At 46.2% G+C, this 23,102-nt stretch overlaps 1 pseudogene; it reads right to left on the minus strand.

The window, feature by feature from the left end:
• Positions 1 to 6,330: 6,330 nt before the first annotated feature.
• Positions 6,331 to 6,738, minus strand: LOC110554341 (death-associated protein 1-like; annotated as a pseudogene).
• Positions 6,739 to 23,102: the final 16,364 nt, after the last annotated feature.

Consider the following 23,102-nt stretch of genomic DNA (forward strand, 5'->3'; position numbering starts at 1 on the left):
CCCAGACCTCATGGTCACCTCATTTCTGCAGTGACACACGTGAAGGCGCATGCTATACGGAAGGACATTTAAGCAACTTCACATCAGCCTTAGTAAGATTTTACTGCCAAACAAAATTTTGTCAATCTTGATGAAAGACAAAAACAAAAACAAAAACAAAAAAAAAAAAAAGAAAAAAGAAAAAGAGAAATGGCTCCCTGAGCATCTTGGAATCTTGAGTGATCATTAACAACCTCTAGTTCCATTTGGAAATTGCTTCCACACCCACCTGTGCTTTCCCCATGCCTGTTTAATTTCATATATACATATATATGAATATATATAATCTCACATATATATATATATATATATATATATATGTTTTTTGTTGTTGTTGTGGTTGTTTCTCCCATTACACTAATTTACCCCTTTCCTTCTCCCTGGGTCTCAGATTATCTTGCTTTCCAGTGAGAGCTCCAGACTTCTATCTTGTGCTAGCCTCATTCTTTCTTTTTGCCGTTTGCTTATTTCTGGTGGGCCTGGGCGCCTTTTCGCAATGACACCATTATCTTTCTCCTTTCATTTCTTTGTTTCTTCCAGATTCCCTTGTTCATGATATCTTTTGACAGTACCAAGAACACCATTATGTAAAGCCAATGATATTTTTATTGAGCGTCTCCTGTGTACCGAGCACCATAGATGGACTGGTTAACTTTATCTTTCAGCACACTACAAAGCAGAGTAGGGATTCTCTTAATCCTTTGGCTTGGAGAGAAAGTAACTCACTCCCTATTGCATAGACAGTCAATAGCAAAATCGAATTAAAATGCTCAGTAATGCTCTGTCTTCGCATTGAGCTCTTGTTGCTTTGAACTGGTGTCAGAGCCCACAACTTCATATTTTCTGCTTTGATTTCCTTTATGATGGTAGCACCAGCTGTCTTAGTTATTTTCTTTTATTGTGATAACCATCATAACCAAGGCATTTGTAAAGGAAACTTACAAAGGAAGCATTTAACCGGGGGCTTGCTTACAGCTTTGGGGGTGAGTGTATGGCCACCGAGGTGGAGAACATGGAACAGGCATGGTACTGGAACAGCAATGAGTGCTTACATCTGATCTAACATCTGCCGGAGAGAGAAAGAAGGAGGGAGGGAGGGAGGGGGAGAGAGAGACAGAGAGATAGAGACAAAGACAGAGATTGGACCTGGGCAGGACTTTTGAATTATCAAAGCCTGGTCCCAGTGACGCACCTCCTCCAGCAAAGCTATACCTCCCAATTCTTACCAAGCAGTTCTACCAACTGGGCACCAAAGATTCAAATATATGAACCCACGGTGTGTGGGGAGGCAATTCTCACTCATACTACCACGCCAGCGCCACTACCACCACAATGCTTTGTACTACTTCCATTTCCTAATCTTCCCTCCCTTTCCTTATTCCATTTTCCCTTTGCTTCCTTTCCCTCCATCTTCCCCTTACCTGTTCTTTCTCTCCCCTCCTTTCCCTGCCCTTTCCTTTCCCTCTCTGGCACGGCCCTGTATAGCCCAGACAGAAATCAAACTGACAATCTTCTTAGGTCATCCTCCTAAATGCTGGGTGTACAAGGGTGTGCAGCCAGGGCCCGTGGCTTTGTCTGCTTCCTTCCTGAACTCCGTTACTTCAGGTGGTTTGTGAGGCTTTGGTTCCTGTGATTGCTCTTTGTCTTTTACCCTGGTGACACATTGACATTGTTTATCCACAAAAGTAGAGTGGACTCTGCAGGGATGCTCCCCATTGTAAATATTCTGGGTTTAGAAACATGGGCATACTGGGCATGAGAGAGTACAAGCACTTCCCTTATTACCAGATGCCTGGTAATTGCAGCAAAGGTTCCAGGAATGATTCAGGTAATAGGATTGGATCACAGGTCCATCATACAAGTTCCTACATCTAGGACAGTAAAGTGTTCTGAGTAGCCAAGACTCCGTCACGTGTCTAACTCACTCTTTGAGTCGTAAGGCTCCTTCACCCTTTTTATATGTAGGGGAAATAGTAGAGAACTGTCTTAGTTAGGGTTTCTATTGCTGCAACAAAACACTGTAACCAAAAAGCAAGCTGGGGAAGAAAGGGTTCATTTGGTTTTCACTTCCATAGCATTATTCATGATCGAAGGAAGTCAGGACAGGAACTCAAACAGGGAAGACACCTGAAAGCAGGAGCTGACACAGAGGCCACGGAGGGGTGTTGCTTGCTGGCTTGTTCTTTATGGCTTGTTCAGCCACCTGCTCTCTTGTAGAACCCCGGACCACCAGAACAGAGATGGCACCACCCACAATGAATTGGGCCCTCCTCTATCAACCATTAATTAAGAAAATGCCCCACATTTCTTCAAGGCCTTTATTCAACCCCATCTTATGGAGGCATTTAAACCGAGGTTTTCTCCTCTCAGATGACTTTAGCTTCTGTGTAGTTGACATAAAACTCCCCAGCATAAGAATTGTCTTTGCAGATAAAGCCAAGATGCTGTTTCCAAAAGAAGGAGATGCCAGACAGGCAAAGCAAGGTATGGTCTGCTGAGCAGAGCAGGTGGATGGGACAGGAGATGTTCCACAGTTAGTGCCTGGTGAGTGTGTAAACAGCGACCACTGGGAGCATCTTCGTTGCAGACTGAGGGAATCCCCATAAACAGGGAGAGCAAACTCTGGACATGCTGAGTGTGCCCGGAGCACATTTTGCCTATTATATAGTTTTGCTGTGGGACTCTTCTTACTTAAGAAGAGTATCAAAGGATCCAGAAACTTCCCAGGACAGAAATGATCATGCTTTCTTTGTGGCCCTTTCCTGGCTCTCAATCCTACCGAAGCTAAAGCTGCTCTCGGCCTGCTGGTCTCTGCAAAAAGAACCCCAGCCAGAGAGGGTTGCTCCTTTCTCTCTGCCCCACAAGGCTTACTCTCTCCCTCTGTCCATGGACTTTCTGTCCTCCCCAGAGAGTGCCTTTCCATCAGTGAGGCTGAGAAACAGCCAGGTGGCCCAGGAGTACTCACTTCTGTGGGCAAAGTGACTTCTGACCAGCCAGGCCTAGAGTTTATTTATCTGTCCCTGAGTCAATGAGATTTTGCCTACAGACCTTTCTGCTATGTCCCTCCAGGGAGAAGCGCTGCCTTTAAGCAATTGCTGAAAGAAGCCTAAACCAGGAAAATCTGATCTGAGCATGCAATTTGAATCAGGAAATTCTCATACAAATAACGAAAGCAGCTGAATGAGGCAGATTTATGTGTTATAGATTATTATTTTTTTTAATCTCAGGGTCTTCAGAATTGAAATGCTGTAGCAGCAGCTGTTCAGACCATCCTAGGCCCTGCACTTTGCTCATGTCCTAGTTTAGTGGGTCACTAGGGGGAGGTGTGCTGGCTGCTAGACTGCTGTTTGGCAAGTTATGTACCTAACCTATATCTTCAGAAAGAACAAACATATGCTTGAGTCGCTAAACAGTGTTCTAATACAGTCTTTAGGAAAACAATTTCAAACCAGGGAGTTGTCTGGGGGTCATTTAGTTCAGCTTTATCAATGAGAGACTTAGAAGTCATAGAGGGTTATTTCTTTTCCCTTTTCCTCTTGCCGTGAGTGGCTCAAGGAGATCATTGAACCACAGTGGAAAAATCATGTTGGCCAGATCAGGAGGCCTGCTGGTCACATAGCATCCATCCTCAGGAAACAGGAAGCAGGGTTAGGCTGTAAGTCCTGAGGACCCACCCCCAGTGTTCTACTTCCTCAAGAAAGGCTCCACCTCCCGAGGGTTCTACAACCTTCCCCAAGAGCAGCCCCAGCTGTGCACCAAGGGCTCAGACAAGTGTGCCTGTGGGGAAAGCTTCTCATTCAGACTACAACAAGAGGCCCCGGTAGGAGTCCGTGAGACTTGGGCAAACCATGAGTTTTACTCCAAGTGCAGAGGCTGGCTTTCAGCTTATCTACTTGAAAGCTGCAGATGGCCCACAGTCTTTTCAAGGAGCCACTGCTCTCTGGGGAGTGAAGCTCTCCTGGCTGACGACAGAAACTGAAGAGTGAGCCCCCAGTCTACATTTTCAACTCCTGTTTGGACACAGGCCAAGAACAGTCCCATGGCTGTCAATCTCAATCATTAATAGTCACTGTACATCACCTCCTGGGGAGCCCATAAGTAGGCAGAACTCATCTTTTTAAACTAATAACATAGTAAGTTTCACCTTGTATTGGCAGAATTACAAGTAAGGAAACTGAGGAAATAGTTAAAGCTCCTTGAATCCACTTATTCTTTTTAGGGTGCTATCTGTAATGACTGAGGCAAATTTACACAGTTATAAAAGTTTATGTTGAGTGTCTCTGCATGTCACATCCAATGACCAACTGAATCTTTCCCAACATGCCTTTGAAATCCTGCTTTTCTGCCCATGCTTCGTTTCTCACATGTCCTGCCTCAAGCCTCTTTGCCTCTAATCTCTTCTCTGTGGAGACAGACCTCACATCAGACCTCGCTTACAGAGATGGCGAATCAATGAGACTAGATTAGGAGCTGCCGAGGCCATCAGTGAAGCACACGTGATGGCGTTTCCAGAGGCGAGTGGCCCGTGAGAGCTCTGGGTTACTAAGGGCTGGTCTGTCAGTGGCCTCATGATCCAGATAGACAGGTGGTCGGTAGGAGAGCTCTCAGAGATGGAGCGGGGTTGGAGAAAGTACCCTCTGTAGGTTATCATTTCCTGCTCTCTTTCTGTTACTACTCTGCTATGCTGCAGCAAGGGCTGCTCACCACACCCTCCTACCACGATGGGTTGAGCCCTTCGAAACCATGAGCAAGAATCAGTTTTCCTTCTTTTGAGTTGCTTTTCTTGGTTTTCAGTCACAGCAATACACAGTCACTCGGTTGCCTAAACTTCCACAGATTCAAGGCTAGGACATTATTCCCACCTCCACTGAGGTAGGGGCTTCTTGCTTAGTCATCTAAAGAGTGCCTGCCTTCAGATCAGTCAGGTTATTATGGAAGCAGGGTGTAGGCCATGTTCATATTTCCGTTGCAAGCAGGCAAGAGCTGGGGAGGGACTGATTGCAGGCCCCAGTAAGAAGAGAGGAGGAAAACTGAACACCTGCCATGGGTACTTCACCTGATGAAGCAAGGCACTCATCGACCATGAGGACTCAGTGCCGCGATGGGTTCATCTTTTCTCGGCACGAGGTTGGACTCAGAAACATCCTTTCCCACTGCTCTACTCAAGTCCTGTCAAGTGGTAAAATGGAGGTCTTTACCCTTGGATACTGTGGTGTTAACTCTTGTCTTGTTTTCCTTGAGATTAGAAATTCTCCTGGTTATCTATTCTCTGTTATTCTCTTTTTATTTTTTATTTTTCAAGGCAGAAATGCAGGAGCATTATTACAGTCAACATATTCTCAGTATCAAAGATTAAGAAATTCATTCAGGGAAACATATTGCATTCAATGACCTAGAGTCCACAGACACACACCAGAGCTAGCTCAGGGTACATGGAAGACAGGGAGGCCCCTTGGGTTGCCGAACTGAAAAGGACGGTAGAGGCTTCAGGACACATGAGCAGAAGGTGAGGTCTGCAGAGGGAGACTTGGGTTGCTGGCTCTAAGGTTCTTTCCTGCATTTGGTTCCATGTGACAAAGCAAGGCTGTGGGTTTCATTGCAATGCTGCAGCCAAGCCAGAGCCTCAGAAGTGACCCTTGATCCACACCATTTCAGTAATTACACATGGAGAGGCTGACAAGGTGGGGGTCTCAAGACTTAAAGTCTTGCTTCCTGTTAAGGCCACTGCTAGGATACCAAATTGCTCATAAGATATGAGGAGCCCATCCCTCCTTCAGCAACATGACACAGGACTGGGGAGTCATCCCAGAAAGATGGATGGTGAACATGCTGCTCAGGGTCACCGTGATGTGGAGCTGATGTAGGGCATCGGGACAGCCAGGAGCACCCTCCATGAGCAGCACTCTAGAAGGTTCTACATCTGGCTAAAGGAGCCTTTTGAGTTTTCAGAAAAGCAGAGATCTATAGCCGTGAACTGGGGGCGGTCCAGGGTATCCTAGGGCAGGAAGTGAGCACGACTATTTAGAAGCACACCATAGTGTTTTGCTTTTTCTTCTCCTTCTCCTAACCTCATCATGTCTCCCCAATGTGGCCTCCTCCTTTTAGGACCATGAGTAAGGACTTTAGGTGATTGCTATAGAATAAAGAAAGTCCAGGGTACAATGACCCTTCAGTGACATACATCTAGGACTCTTAGAAACCAAGTTTGGGGTTTGAGCCTCTTCTAGTTTTAAATATGGGGGCCTGAGACAACAAAGGCCTGCCTTGCTTTGCCGTCTTAAGTTTCTGCACTTAGTAAACTGTGGGGAAAGCGCTAGTTCTTTTGGTCAGGGAAGCACCGTGGGAGGCTGCCTCAGTGCTACTGCTGCTGCTGCTGCTGAGAGTACCAGAGTCCAGGCGCCAGCACTTGCGAGGCTGTTGGGTTTGCCATGTTCTTGGACAAACACTTTGTCTGTGGAGGCATGTGGATTCCAGTGGGCCACCTGTGTATCCGCTGGGAAAGCCTTTGTCACCCTGGCAATAACACCAGAGATGAAGACTGTCGGTTTAGGTGCTATCCCATTCTTGTTCATCTTTGTCTTTTTCTTCCTTTCCACCTTATGTATATGGGTGTTTCTATACCATCCACATTCTACCGCTTTTCACGGCGAGAGGGTGTCCAGCTTTGGTCTCCAGCTTTCCTTCTGGAGGAGAAGACATGGTGCCGCTGGCTCTCTGAGAGACTATGGCAGCTGCGGGTGGGTGGCTATGAGTCTACGAGACCTCAGGAGGGAACCTCTGCTATCCAGTTAATAAGGTAAAGACTGTATGGGAATTACCAGGAAGTCTCTCTTCTCAGCAACTCTGCAGAGGAGACAAAGACATAAAAGGCATTCTGGGACTTCAAAGCTCCAGGCTGAGAATGACAGGGAGATGTCAAAGGGTTCCAAGCAGAAAAATACCATGGCCTGGTTTTCTGTTTTAAAAGATGTGACTGGGGCTGGAGAGATGGTTTAGTGGTTAAAATCCCTGCCTGCTCTTCCAGAAGACCAAGGTTTGATTCCCAGCACCTATATGGTGACTCACAACCATCTGTAACTCTAGTCCTAGGGGATCCAATACTGTCTTTTGGCCTCTGAGGGTACCAGGCCCATGGAATTGTATGTATACAAAATAATAATAATAATAATAATAATAATAATAATAATAATAATAACAGCAACAACTGTTAGAAGCTCATCCTGGGCTTAGTGTCATGGTTCACCCAGAACTTGGGAGGTTTGAAGCAGTTGTACTACCACAAAGTTGAGGCCAACTTGGGTTGCATAATAAGCCAGCCTAATCTACAGAGTGAAACTTTGCCTCAGAACAGCAACAAGCAATAGAGTCATTCTAGATAGTGTACAGATTACCGTGAGAAGACGGCGTAGATGTGCAAAACCCTGTCTTTATTTGCTCTGGTAATAATCCATGCAAAAGCTGGGTCAGGTGTCATGTGTCTGCAGAGAGGTGGAGAGAGTCAACACGTTTTGATTAGAAAACCATCAGAACCTGATACGTTGGAGGTGGCATCTAAGAGAATAAGAGACATCGAGGTGGCTTCTAGAAGTAGGATGGCTTTATATGGGAGCAAATGAAGGGACAGAAGGCCTTGTAGGAGATGATGGGGTGTGAGGAATGTGACTGACACAACAGCTCTGTGGAGATGTTAAGTTTGAATGCCTCCTAGAGAAGGTTAGTTTCATCAGTTGACCTGACAGGCTAAGTGGTGCCCAGGTAGCTGGCACAGCATCCTTTCTTGTGTGTCCATGGTGGTGATTTGGGAAGGGGTTAGCATTTGGGTTGGTAGACTGAGACTACTGTCCTCCCTGGTGTCAGTGGGTATCATTCAAGTCACACGAAATGAAAGGGTAGAGGAAGGATAACCTCGGGTTAGCTTGAGCAAAGACATCTACCTTTCCCTGCTCTCAGAAGGCAACACTGCAGGTTCCTTGGCTTTCCAAACCATAATCTCTGGTCCTCAAGTATGTAAGCTTCTACTGAAATGACGCTAGCAGCTTTCTTGGGCTATTAGGTTAGAAATGGTAGACGGGGACTTTTTAGCCTCCATATCCAGGTAAGCCAATCTTTTGTCATAAATCTATCTATCTATCTATCTATCTATCTATCTATCTATCTATCTATCTATCTCCTATTATCGAAATCAATCTATCATCAGTTTATCTATTATTTATCAATTATCTACCCACCTTTATCTATTATCTAGCTATTTATCATTTATGTGTGCCCATATCTATGAATCTATCATTTATGTATCTATCATCTATAAACTATCTGTAAAGGTCTATCATCCATCAATACATCATTTGTATGTGTGTACGTGATTGTACATATGCACCTATCATCTACCAATTTTTATCTGTTTGTCTCTGTGTGTGTGTGTGTGTATCTGTCTATCCATCTGTCTATCCATTTTTTTTGTCCTATTTTTCCGGACAAAGCATCCATCTTCCACTGGACTGTGCTACATCGTTAATGTTGAGCATGTGTTCAACACAGAACAGGTGCCCAAAAAGTATTTGTTGAATGGGAGAATTGAAATGTTGTGCTTAAAAACCCAGGATGACTAATGGCTTCCAGAACATTGGACAATCCAGAGCACCCAGCAATGGCTAATTAAACCATTCCAATCTGATGTCCAAAATATTGTATGCTAGAGACCCTCTTTCCTTTTTCATTAATTGAACAGGCCGTCTTTTTGGCTCTTGTAGCCCATTGTTCTTTTTAAGGTAATTAGCCCTTGCATTTTGACAGTAAACGAGACTCCAGTACTTTGATAAATGACTTGTTTCTGAGAAGGGAGTACCTGTGAATACAAACCCAGGCGACTCCTCTTCTCTCCCGTCTCCTCCTCTTTCTCCTACTTTGCACAGTCCTTGGCTATGCACTCACCTTCAGGAATGCCATGTTTCTTAGAAAAGACTAACAACACAGCAAGAGTGGTTATCATCTGTTGAACACCTGTGAGGCAGGCAGGAACATTGTGAGGAGGACAGAAATCCTGGAAAGCAATCTTTGAGAGGTTCGATGTTCCAGCTGAGTAAAGTGAATTATGTTCCTGGAGATGAAAGAAGTTGTGAAAGCCTCACAGTTGCTGGGATGCTGGGTTGAGATTTAAACACTCTCGGGGCTCTGTCTTCACCTTGAGTCTGTCTCTTGCTATGACAGTGAGTAGCTAGCTGGCCCTTATTGTGGAGCACGGCATGTCCCACTTATGAATAGGGCAACAGTATTGACTCTTGCCCTCTCTCTCTCTCTCTCTCTCTCTCTCTCTCTCTCTTGCTCTCGCTCTCTCTCTCTCTTAGCAAGGAGCAATACCTTCTGGCCATTTTAAGCTTGTCATCGCATCTGATTTGTTTCTGTCCCAACTGACAGGGGTGGGCTTTGGAATTTGTCTTCTGTATCTATATCTGAGGAATCGAATCTAGAGTCTGACCTCCTCTCCACTCCCTTTATTCTTCGATGGCTTCCTCTTGAGTAGGTGGAAAGCGCTTCTCCATTAACAAACTCACGTCCACAGTTGTGGGCTCATTTGATCTCTGCACCCAGCTGACTTGATGGGTCTTTTCAGAGCTCGGGTTAGAGACCGATGTTTTAAACTGACTAGGCTTGCTTCTCTTGGTCCTTCACGGAGATGGGGAATTGTCCGTGTGTTCTTAAGTCCGTTAGAATGGCTGCTAATAAAAGAACAGAGAACAACAAGTGTTAGGGAGGAGGCAGAGAGGTTCCAGTCCTGGTCCACAGCTGGTGCAATAGGAAATGGTGCAAGAGCCTTGGAAATGCCAGGGGTTTTCCTAAGTAACTGAGGGACTGTGATCCAGCAACCCACTTCTGAATCTATGGCCACGGCAATTTCAAAGCTAGACCTCAAAGGAATGAAGTATTTTCTCTTTGCTGTACAAGGAAGGGATCTGAAGGGGCTGGAGGAAATAGAGGAGGGAAAAATGATGTAACTATTTCAATTAAAAACTCTTAAAAGGGTAAACAGAAGAAATTGTGCATAATGGAGTATTATTCAGCTATAAAAATGTTTATTGCAGAACTCTTTAGGGCAGTTCAACATGAGGACAATGGGTAAATGGATTAAGGATCCTGGTATTCTCACTCTGTTGTAAAGAAAAGTTTTATCACACTAAGTAGAGTGCAGAGATCAGCAGACCATGGGGGTCCCAGCTCCGGGGGATAATGTATATCAATGTATATCAGAGCTTCTGCATGGATGGCCTCAGGGGACACGGAAGAAGACAGGCCAGAAAAATGTCAAGAGCCAGAATACCAGGAAGTTTGCTCTGAAACTGTCCTAGACATGGCTGCATTAACAAGACCAGAGCGATGGCCACATCAATGGATATGTTAACATAGAATGGAGAAAAATTTCAGGTTTCTACCCCTATACAAAATAAATAAATAAATAAATACAGGAAGCAATGACTGCTGGGAGAAGGAGAAGTGGCTTTTTTCAGGAATGAGCATGCTTGTTGGTTGCTCAGTGCAGAGTGCACAGACAGACAGCAAAAGTGGACCCAGAAGATTGTGTTTATATAAATTCAGGCATATACATACCTACTTAAAAAGTATGCATGTGACGATAATAAATCAAAGAAAAAGAGGCTATGGACTTGAGAGCTGGTGGGGCAGGGGAGGAGCTTCATGAAGGGTATCTGGAAGGGACTGGAGGGAGCCAAGGGAGGAGGGAAAATGATATAACTCTATTTCAGTTGAAAACATTTAAATAGGTAAATGAAAAGAGAAGTTGTGGTGTGTAATGGAGTATTATTCAGCCATAAAAATGAGATCATGTCATTTGTGCGAAAATGGATATGACTGGAGGTCCATTATGGACCTCAGAATGAAAGCCCCACATGGCCCATGAGATACTTAGGGGTGAATTATCATTTCCACATGGACAACCCAGGACTCAGTGTGAATGATGGAGTTTTCAGGCTCACCTGAAATGTCACTGCTGTACAGGACATTAGATTTCAGGAATTCCAATGTGGGTTCTCTCAGCGATGTTGGTGGCATAGGGCATTTTAAAAGCTTGGAACCAAACAAAGATGGAAAACTTGGATGCCTTCCTGATTTTCATTATCTTTCTTGAAGACTTTTCTAGAACGCCCAAGTGAAGAGTTCCATCAAGTTGTCCAGTCCTGACCCTGATCTTAGTGTCCATCTGTGACCTCAAACTTAGAATTTTTTTCTCACTGCCTGATGTGTGTCACATGTATATTCTCCAAACCTTTGGGGCCCTCTGAGCCCTCGCCTTCCCCAGCAGTTGAATTTCCTTTTTCATGCTTGAACTCCAGAGGCCTCCAAGGGTTTCTGCTTTAATTAAAATTTAAATTCACAAATCATTCCTTAAGCTGTCTCATAGGTAGTCAAATAATCACAGTCATTAGCGGGTGGTCGGGGTTACTTTAGCATTAATGCTTCTGGAGAGCAATGGATGCATCGGGCGGGTACTGCCGCCTTCTACCCAATCCCTCTCCACAGACCTTACCCAGAGGACACCACTTAAACACATCTGCCTTCCGTTGTAATAAGGAGCTCTACACTCGCAGCTCAGAACATAGCCTTTCCTGCACCATCCCTCCTTATGTCATTTTCTCTCAATGCTTGCTCATGCCCCAGATGGTACTGGTTTGAGGGGATGGCAGTGAGGTCTTAAGCATAACCAGAACAAAGACACACCACCAGGAAGACATTGTCTCTTAAGGACCATCCCTGGGATTTGCTCTCAGATGGGTTTTGTAGTCTAGCTATTGCTCCTTGGAATTCGTGAACTACCCTGCGTTTGTCCCTCCGCAGCCCAAGGTTCTTTGGCCATGATACTATTGACATTAAAGTGTGTGCAACTCTTTGGGGACAGAGTGGCTAGCTTGACTCAACCAAGGACCACCTGGGTAGGGAGTTTTTCAGCTGGAGACTGTCTATAGAGATCTGTAAGTGTGTCTGTAAGCACTGTCTTGAGTACGTTAACTATGTGGAAGGCCCACGGTGAGTGGGCCATTCCCTAGGCAGGGGTCCTGAGCTATGCAGCCATGGAGAAATCAAGCAGGGCATAAGCAAGCAGCACACATATGTCCATTCCTTTCTGCTCTTGCCTGTAATGATGGATTCTAACATGGAACTGTAATAAATTGCGTATTGTCAGGATACTTTATCACACCATCAGAAATGAAACTGGAACCTGGGGGAAGAAAAATGCCTTAGGAAATGAAGGAAAATGGCAAAATACTTGTCAGAATCGATGAGCTCTACCTACCAAATGCAAACAACTATTTAGTTGACAACAGAGGCTCTTGCGATGTGACCACGTGTGTTTGGGGGACAAAATCATCCCATGGAGAATCACAGTCTGAGCTCGACAGTGGCGGCACACGCCTTTAATCCCAGCACTCAGGAGGCAGAGGCAGGTGGATCTCTGTGAGTTCGATGTCAGCCTGGTTTACAGAGCGAGTTCCAGGCAGCCATGGTTACACAGAGAAACCCTGTCTCAAATAACCAGAGAGAGAGAGAGAGAGAGTTATGGTTTGGCTCTGAAATGTGTCCCATAGGCTCAGTTGATTGAACAACTGGTCTTCAGGTGGTGAAGGTATTTGGGTAGGTGTGGAGCCTCATAGAGCAGTCTGTGAAGGTTACAGCCCCTCCCTGCTTCCAGTACTTTTCTAACTCTTTAATGAACCACCATGTGAACACGCCGCACCACAGTATCCCACCACCAGGTGGCGCTGTCCCACTTACCATGCCTTCCCAGCTGCTGTAAACTGATACCTGCTGAGACCTTGAGCCAAAATACACCTCTCCTTTCTTAAGTTGCTCCTGTCAGGTATTTTGTCAGATTTGAGAAAGGCGACAGCTACACTGTCCTATTCTAATAGAATCTTCAGAGCCAATTTCCTGGATTCAGGATACACTTCTCTCCTTTAATCCATGGCTGTCTTCACAGATCCCTAAGCTTTGACATGTGCAAAGGCCAGTCAACACACATGAACTTTATTCATTCCATTTCTCCTACAACAGGCCTTCCTTCCTTATTCTTTCTTTCTTTCTTTCTTTCTTTCTTTCTTTCTTTCTTTCTTTCTTTCTTTCTTCTTTCTTTCTTCTTTCTTTCTTTCTTTCTTTCTTTCTTTCTTTCTTTCTTTCTTTCTTTCTTTCTTGTTTTTTGAGACAGCTTCTCTGTGTAGTCTTGGCTGCCCTGGGACTCACTCTGTAGACCAGGCTGGCCTCGAACTCACCTGCCTCTGCCTCCCAGAGTGCTGGGATCACAGGCATGCACCACAGTACCCAGTTTCACAACAAGGTCTTCAACCCTGATGGGGACGATGAAACTTGGGTCTGTTCATTCTTTATGGAGGGTGAGGCATGAGGAATAGAGAACACCAAATCTCTCCTATCCCCTCAGCTGCCTCTACACACACAATGGCGTAGCCTGCTGCTGTTTGGGTCAGGTCTTTCTGTCTCTGGAGCCTCTGATCCTGCCTCCCACTTGGACTCACTGCGATTCTATGGTAATATGGGGAAGGACAAGTGTGGTAGTCTCCTGTCCCAGTTAATTAACTAGAAATGTGTCTTTGGGTTGTGACCCAGGCGGGAAAAGGGAGTCGGGTAGACCTCCGTGATTACTTTCAGCCCTGAAGGGAATGTCTGTGTCTTCAAGGCTTCAGAGAAGGAGTGACTCCCTGTGGAACAGAGGCCATGGTCCATCCAGCAAACACAGGTTGAGCTTCTCATGGGCTTCAGACCCTGGACTGAGGCCTGGGCTCTAACAGTAAACACAGCTTCACACATAACCATTTGTTTGTATAGAAGGTTGTGTATCAGGGACCTTTCTCATTGCTGTGGCCAAACACCTGACAGAAACATCATAATGAAGAAAGCATTTATTTAGGATTGAAATTTGAGGGTATGGCCCTCATGGCAGACAAGGAGTGGCTGCAGGAGAGGGAGGCTGAGCTCTGGCATGTGGGTAGATCAGGAAGCAGAAAACAGCAAACATGGGCACTCACCTGGAATTTATCTATTTACTTATTTGTGTGCACGCGCACACACACAGACTTGTACACACATTCTAAAGTCCATGTATAGAGGTCAAAGGACAACTTCATGGAGTCAATTCTCTCTTACCTTGATGCAGATTCTCAGGATGAACTAAGGTCATAAAGCTTTCGTGGTAGGAGCTTGCGCCCACCAAGGCAGTCTCACTGACCCTCTTTCTCACTGGGATTCACTCTGGAATCCCAGCCCATGGGCTGGTGCCACACATTCAAGGCAGAAACACTTGCAGACATGTCCAGAGGTATGTCCCAGCAACACTCTAGGCATTTTCCTTATCTGATCAAGCTCATACTCAAAATTAAACATTGGGGAGTGGCAGACCGGTCATCAGAAATAACAAAGCAAAGGGTCTGAGTGAAGACAAAAGCAAAACAGTGAGTAGCTAACTATGAAGCCCAAACAAATATCTCAAGGTGGGGGTGGGGGGAGTTAGAAGGTGCTGTAGCTGTCCTCTCCTGAGGGCCGCAGCACTTGGTGGTTTAAGCAGCACAAGATGCATTCTGTTCTGGCCACCTACTGCTAAAAGTATACCGGAAACAAGCCATCCCACACTTAGTGTCTGAAAGACAATTAAGACTTAATGGTATTCATTGAGTCTGTAGTTAGGCCCTGGGCAAGAAGGGCTGAGGTTGCCTGGCCTGGGGGCATGGCTGGGAAGGTTGCCAAAGATTCTAATGGCAGAAGCTCATGCCATCCAGCTCCTTCACTCAGAGGCCTGTCACTTGGGATGGAATAAGGCAAAGGGTGTGCTTGGCTGTGACTGAAGACTCTGTGGGTGGTCGGTCCTAGAGACTTGTGATTCTTCTCAACATGGTGGCCTTAGGGTGGTTAGACTCCTTCATGCGACCGCCAAGTCCTCATGCTGTCCCTCGGGGTGAGTGAAAGGTGCTTAGGTAGAAGCTGTCACACAGAACCTTTCTTCCGCCCTTTATATAATGAGAGTGCGGAAGAGGATGTATTTCTAACCTTTTCATGGCAGGAAGATAAAAAATGTTTATGTTTACATTTCAGTGTCTCCGCACTATTGTTATTGCACATGGGAAGGTCTGTATTCCCCCGAGCTTATAGCAGAGACTCCAATCCCACCTTGAGAAAGCTCTCCAGGTGTATTTACACCAAAAGCCTACTTCAATTAATCAATTCTAATGCTCCAATTACTCAGCTTATATTTTCAGACACTCTAATAAGCACCACAAATGAATGGGAATTAAGCGGATGGCGCAGCACTCACTGTTTGGAAGACCACACTCGGTTTCCTGAGCAGCCGCTGTCTCCGCCGTCTCTGTGAGACGAACTTCCTCTTCTCGATTCTGCTTCGGCACTGGAGAGCATTTCCGTGGGGTCAGGGTGGGATTGGAGCAGGTGAGGAAGCTTTCTCGGACTTGTACCGGCTGCTGTCAAGACACTTTGCAAATGAAGATGAGGAGGGAGGGGTCTAGGTCCACCCCCTGCCCCCCATGTAGGCTCTGGTAACTAAACAATCTGTGCCTCAGTTTACCCATTTGTAGAGTAAGCAGAATGGCTTGGTCTTTTCTAAGATCTAAGAGGTGTTTGTAATCATAGGAGCATTTGCAAAAGGAAATTTTCTAGCCTCGGCGCCCGCAGGGAACATCACCACGACAGTCATGTTCCTGTGAATGACTCTGACCTTCAAGAAACATTCTGTGCTGGAATGTCGTCCCAGCCACATGGGAGGGGAGATGAAGACATGCTTATGAGCTAGGGGTGCAGGGGAGATGGCTCAGTAGATCAAGGCACTTGCCGCACAGGTATGACTTCGAATCCCCAGACCCTAGACAAAAGCCGAACACAGCAGCGCTCGTACCTGTAATCCCAGGGCCCCTGTGGAGGTAGATGGGCTGCAGGCTAGGCAGATCCCCAGAAGCCTGTGGGCCTCCTGACCTGACGATCACAGTGGGAAAAAAAAAAAAAAAACGTTACAAGAGAGTGATGCTGCCTCAAATGAAGTAGAAGATGGGTGTCAACATTTGAGGTTGACCTCTGACCTCCACATGCACAATATGTGGAGTGTGCTCACACACACACACACACACGAGAGGGAGTGTGGATGGAGGGAGGGAGAGTGGGGGAGAAGAGGGGGAGAAAAAGAAAGGAGCATATAAGAGGGCAAGGGTTTGTAGTTCAGCAGTAGAGGACTTAGCTTGCATTTGGTAGGCTTTAGATCAGTCCCCAGCATCACGCATAAGCAAAGCAACCAGCCTCAAACAACAATGACCATAACAAACCCCTAAAACTGAAACACAAAACTAAAAAAAGGTTAAACCTACCTTATACTCTACATTGTATAAATACATGCAGCAGTTCTTAACCGAGTCATATTGCCCATTTGCTCCCTTCTGCAGTGTCTTCCCTGCTCCATTGTAACGTTTGTTGAAAAGTTTCCACATCAGCATGTAAAATTAGTCTTAGTACTTACACTGTTTGTTTGTTTGTTTGGTTTTTTTGTGGCTGCATGCGTGATGTCGATGTAGAGGTTAAAGGGCAGCCTCAACTGTTGGCCTTCTCCTTCCACTTTCTTTGAGGCAGGGTCTCTATTTTGTTGCTTTCCCCACTGCGTTCTCCAGGTTAGCAGGCCCATAAACTTCTGGGGAATTCTCCTGTTCACCAGATGGATGCAGGAAGAGCTAGTAAAGTACACCCCTTCAATAAACACTGAGGTTGTTCCCGTTCTGGTCAGTGCTAGAACGAGCAGCCACGTGCAGCTGTTGTGATAGCTGACTCTTCGTGTCAACATGACTGGGCTCGGGGATGCTCAGACAGATGACAAAACATTATTTCTGCCTCTGTCTCTGTCTCTGTCTCTGTCTCTCTCTCTCTCTCTCTGTGTGTGTGTGTGTGTGTGTGTGTGTGTGTGTGTGTGTAAGTGATTAGCAGGTGTATCACATCCACGGATTGATTAAGGAAGCCTGCCTTCTCCAGTGTGGGTAGCAACCATGGCACCTGCTGAGGACTCAGAGCACAAGGACGAAGCCAGGGCAGAATCTGTCTCCAGAGCCGGAACACTGGGAATCCAGGTTCTTGCTCCTCCGGACTGATCCTCACGACAGCGGTCACTCCAGTTACTCTCCCACCTTTCTCGGCTCTTCATCTTCGTACATCCATGTTCTGCAGGGATTCTCATCCCACCAGTCACGGAAGCCAGTTCCCACCATCCGCTTGTTACAAGTCTCTGTTTCTCTGAAGACCTTGACTAGCACTGCGCTTCTGCTCCTAGGCAGGGATGTCTGAAGAATACCTTTCTACAAAGCAAGTTTGCTAGGTCAAAAGCCATGGGCTTTTTGTAATTCTGATAGGTATTGACAAATTTCTCATCATAGAGATTACACCAATTTATTCTTTGATGAATAATGCATAAAAGAGCTGCTCCCCCACACAGGATATCATCAAACTTTATAATTCTTCCCACTCTGATAAGGTGAAAATGGCATTTCATTGTCGTTTTAAGTGGTATTTCTCTTTTGTGCAAAAACTGGCATCTTTTTTTTTTCAAACGTGTAGGAGTTCTTAGTATTGTTTTTCCTGAGAAAAACCTCTTTACAGGCTTCGAAAAGGCACAACTTAAAACATTGTGATAAATATTTTAAAGCTTGTCTGGTGGACCTCTCCAGTGTCATCGTTCTGGCCTCCCTCTCTCTCAGTTTCCAAAGTCACAAAGATGTCCTTAGCTAGACAGTGACTCTCACATCTCTATCACTGCATCCCTTTATAGTTGCTTTGTAAAAAAACAAAAATTGGGATAATTTATTCTGGAGGATTTAATACATGTATACAACAAAATATCATATCCTTCACCATTATGTCTCCAACCCTCTCGTATGCCCAAGCACACCCCTCCCAACTCTCTTTGTTTTGGTGACCCATTGAGTTCAGTTAGTGCTGCCTGCGAGGTTGTGGGTGTGGGGCCATCCACTGGAACATGGGAATCCTAGCAGTGACCACACCCTCAAAGCACGATTCTCTCTCCTCCAGCAGCTTCCAACTGCCAACAACTCTTTAGTAAGGGGAGGGTCCTGGAAAGCGCCACCTCATCTAGGCTGGGGATTTGGCTGGCTTGATTGTGTTCTGGTCTTCTGCAGGCTGCCAGGGCGGCTGTGGATTTTGAGTGTGGGAGGCATGCCCCGCCTAGAAGACCTCTCACAGCCCCGCTTCCCATTCTCCGGCTCTCACATCTTAGAATAAGGACAGACAGCTGCTGGAGTGGCACTTGCTAACCACCAAATCGGTGTGTGTTTTCCACAAATATGGTTGGTAGAGAGAGTGAAGTGGCAGAGCTCTCCCTTTGACTCCCCCGTGCCATTTTGTCCAAAGCCTCAGGAAAGAGCTGCTCTTTATTTCAGCCAAAGCCTTTTCTTTGTAGCACATTCTGTAAGTATTATGAGTTTTGTCAAAAGAAGAGCAACTCACGGTATTTCCAGAAAAAAAGACCAACATTGTCTGGTTTTATTGATTGGCGTCAGCTCCTTCCACCCATCATGATGGTAAGAAAGGCTCTTCTCAGCCTCCATGCAACCTTGCTTGGGGAGGAGCCGAGGTGGGTATGGTAGATACCCACTTGACTCTAAGTCTTTGCTACTGGTTTGGTTCTCATCTGAGATGCTCTCCACAGGCGTGTGCCTTCAATGCGCATTCCCCAGCTAGTGATGTTGTTTGGGGAGGGTGTGGGTACCTTCAGGAGGAGGGGCTTAGCTAGAAGGATTGTGTCACCAAGGTGGGTCTAGCCCAGTAATACCCAGTAATCTTCGCTCCATGGTCTGCCATGGTGTGGATGGCCCCGACATCCTGCTCTCACTACCATGGGCAGCACCTCTCCTCTGTGCCCTCTTCTGCTGTGATGGTCTGGAAAGACCTGAAACCAAAGCAAAATAAATCTTTGCTCCCCGAGTTGCATCTGTGAGGCATTTTAGCCACGGTGACAAGGAAGTTGCTGACATCCCTCCCCTTGTCAATGGCCTTTTCTTTTCTTGTGTGGTATCTATGTGTGCGCATGAATACCCGTGTATGCATGTGTGTGAATGAGTGTGAGGAAACTGGAGGGCAACATTGGGATTTCTCCCTCAGTTGCTCTCCACTTATTCATTTGTTTGTTTACAGCTTACAGCTTGCGGCTTAGAGCTTACAGCTTATAACTTGTTAATCGGCTAGACTGACAGGGTAGCTAGCTTCAGAGGTCTGCTGTCTCTTCCCACACGAGCTGAGTTTACAGACACATGCCGTCATGCTTGGGTCTTGTGTGGGTGCTGGGGATCTGAGCTAGAGTCCTCCTGTTCGTAGAGAAAGCATTTCATGGCGGACTATCTCTCTACCCCTAACTATGTCCTTTGAGGCTACTGCTCTCCTGCCCAGTCAGGGACAGGTGACGCCATAGTGACACTTTCAGGCGATCTTATTGTCTGGTACCAACTGACTAAACTCACAACGGGAGGAAGTTTGGCTGGATTCTCCACTCTCTATGCACCAGATTCTGTGTTAGGAATATCTGTGACTTCCTGAAGCGCAGCCCTTGGGCTCAGGTAACAAATACTAGAGCAAGCCAATCGGAAGCGGATGTTTGTAATATAATAGGGCAGGAACTGTGATGGAAGGAAGCGCCCCAGTCCTACCTGGGGAGAAAGGGTCCGTGGAGGAGAGACGCCTTGTCGGAAATATGCTGGATATGATTTTACTGTCTGAAGACATTTGTTCTCATCCACCTGAGCCACCAAGCACGATGCAGGTTTCACCAAGGACCCACTAGGCACTGCGCTTGCTCCTAGAAGCAGAATGGGTGGTTGGCCATCTACAAATCCATACATTGTATTTAATTGGCATATGGGGAGAGGCAGGTTTTATTTTAATTACCCGCCCTCTCCATCTTTTATCATGATAGCAAAATGGCAAGCAAAACCATTTGCTCACATTTCTCAAGAACAGTGACGGGGACCCCAAATCCTAAGCTCAAGTTCCCTGAGGAAGCTGTCCTGTCCCCACCTTTCACCTTCACCCTAGTGAGCCAAGGAAGCTGTTGTGTTCCCAGTGACACGAAAGCTCATCTTTCATCTTCCTTTTTGTTTAGTAATTGCTGTTCTCTTGCCACAGGCTGGGGCAGGCTGTGTTCTCTCTCCTCGCCTTACTTTGATACTCTGTGTTCTATTCTCAAGAAAGCTGCTGGGAGCCTGTCTCCAACAAAGAGCAATCTTCCCTATTCCCAAGGGCTATGAAATGGCCAGGAAGAAACTGCATTTTAAATGACCAGATACTGTGTGTTGGGGGTAAATGGTGCCCCAATGCCTCAAAGTCCTTTCTTGAAGTTCTAACCGCCAGTACTTCCACACTTAGAGACAGTGTTTCTGCTGAGACAGTTGAGTTAAAGGGGATCCTGAAGGCAACACTAACCCATGAGGAGGCTGTCCCTGCAAGAAGAGGGACTGTGACAAGGACACATACTGGGATGATAAGGTGAAAGTATCTTTAGAAGACAGCGTCATGTCAGCTAGGGAGTGAGGCCCCAGAAAGCCAGCACTGCCTTGCACGTATCACTCCGGATTTCCAGATTCTGCAGCTCTGAGGACATTAGCTTCAGTTGTCCAAGCCACTAAGTCTGTGGCCCTTGTTAAAAGAGACAGGAGACTAGACAACTTTGGAAAGGGGGAGGAGGCTGTGAACACTCACAGTGCCTGCCTCAACCTGCTCCATTCTCTTCACACACACACACACACACACACACACACACACACACACTTGCTGAATAGGCTTGGGTTGCCCTGGGCCATAAGCATTTTGATGCCCTTTGTAGCTTTTTGAAAGAGTATGGACATACTGCCGTGGGTGAGATGGGGCCATGAGAGAATTTAAAGCACGGAAGGGCATGACGGATTTGAAGTTAGTATGGATCCCACCAGCATCCATATGCTTCCAAATGGATGGGTCAAAGAAAGGACAGAGTGGAAATGGAGGGTCCTTGAAAAGCTCTTCCACTGAGCAGCAACAGCATCAGGGGTAGAGAGTGGGAGCCAAACTGACGGTCACCTTTCTAGCTTAAGACCTGAGTATTTGGTGACACCATCATTGGAAAGCAGCTTTATGTCCACACTGCCTTTTTTTTTTTTTTTTCTTTGCAGTCTATCCAGGTAGGTGGGGCTGGTTGGCTATGGTCCCAGGTCTTTGTATTTGTATAGTAAGCATGTTTCCAACTGAGCTACCTCCTCAACCAGATCTTGGTACTAAATGGAAATACTGACCACGGCGTAATAGAGGTACTGTGTACGAGAATGAGGCCAGAGGTACAAAGACATGGCAAGAGTGAGGTTTGTTGAGCTCTCGTCTGAGTCTCAGCACCGGATCAACAAATGACATGATGCATGTCTGTCAGTTTCGTCAAGGTTGTCCCCTCATTGGAGGACCTTAACATTCTAAGGAGGAATCTTAACATTCTTATTCTAATGTAGTAAAAACATAACTATTGTGTTCTAGGAGCCAGAGGTCCAGGAGAACCAGAAAGTTGGGTGGGGGGCTAATTTTTGGAAACTCTCTAGGGACCATAAGGTGTTATGGTTTGAAAACATAGCTCATCCCTGACTTGTGGTAGGGTACAGTAGACCTTGGTTGCCAAAGGCAGAGGCCATCTAGGAAGATGGAGTGTCCGGCCGTGTTTCCCCATGATAGTGTGAAGCCCATCCATTTGGGAAAGTGACAGAGTTGTCATTTGTGTTCTGGGATGCCATTTGACTGACTTACTGTTTTCTCTACATGAGGGTACAGGTTATGGAAGCAATGGGGCACTGTATGGTTTGATGCTCTCATGTCCAAGGAAGAAGGTGGTACAGATTAGCGGCTTCTCCTTCCACAGAGTCCAGAAGAAGCACATGCTTCCCTGGGCAGGTTTCTGTCACCCTTCACGATTATGCTTTTGGAAGAGGCCCCAAATGTCAGCTTGCTGACTTCCAGGGAAGGAGAGAATGAATGTGTCCAAGCTCTGTTTCCTGGAGAGTCTGCCCCTTGCCGGGAGCTAAGGGGAAATGAGGGGTTCATCACTGAGGGCCTTTTGAAAGTGGCCCTTGGCAGCCCTGTCATTGAGCTTTGCTGTGTACAGACGTGGCTGGGGCCCGACATGCTGATATTTGCAGCCTAAGAGAGTGTGTGTGAGTGTTTGTGCATGCACACCCGCGCTCATGTGTGTGCACAGGTGCACGCCTTAGGCATGCTAGGCTCTGCACTGTCAGGGTCTCATCCGTTCCAGGGGCCTTCCCACATCTGTTTCCTTGCCAGCCAGTAAGCTCGTTTCTCCTGGTACAGTCATCAGCTCCTGCTGCAGTTTTCAGCCAGGGGTGAAGACCTGACATGAGCCAGTCATCTTCGCTGCTGTGAGTTCTTTCTTGGTTAGAAATGGGCATCTTGCTCCATTCAGGCCAAAGAAAATAATCAGTGTGCTGCGTGTGTGTGTGTGTGTGTGTGTGTGTGTGTGTGGAATATGCCATAACATAGTGTATATGTATATGGAGATCAGAAGAAACCTTAGGTGTCATTTCTCACCAACTATCCACCTGTTTTTTTTTTTTTTTGTTTTTTGTTTTTTGTTTTTTTTTTTGAGACAGTCTCTCAATGGCCTGGAGTTAACCAAGGGCTATTTGGGCTGCTCACTGTTCTTGAGATAAAACTCAGGTCTTTGTGCTTCTGTAGCAAGCACCTTACGGCTGAGCTACCTCCCCAACCCTACTTTTAGTACATTTCATGGTATTCTGGAGGGAAGAGATGCTCTAATTTTTCTGGGAATCGTCAACCTGGACGGTATCAACCTGACGTTGCTGGGTACCATTACGTTATACATGAGACGGAGGCTGAGACCAGCGCAGAGAGCTTGGTTTGTGGGAGAAGATGCCAGATGCAGCCTTGAGTAAAGCCAGATGCACTGTAGAGTTAGTGTGGGTAACATACACTTCCTGTGGGCACCACACTCCTTGTAGCTGGAA

The sequence above is a fragment of the Meriones unguiculatus genome, chromosome 14, assembly GCF_030254825.1.
Source record: "Meriones unguiculatus strain TT.TT164.6M chromosome 14, Bangor_MerUng_6.1, whole genome shotgun sequence".
Classification (NCBI taxonomy): Eukaryota; Metazoa; Chordata; class Mammalia; order Rodentia; family Muridae; genus Meriones; species Meriones unguiculatus.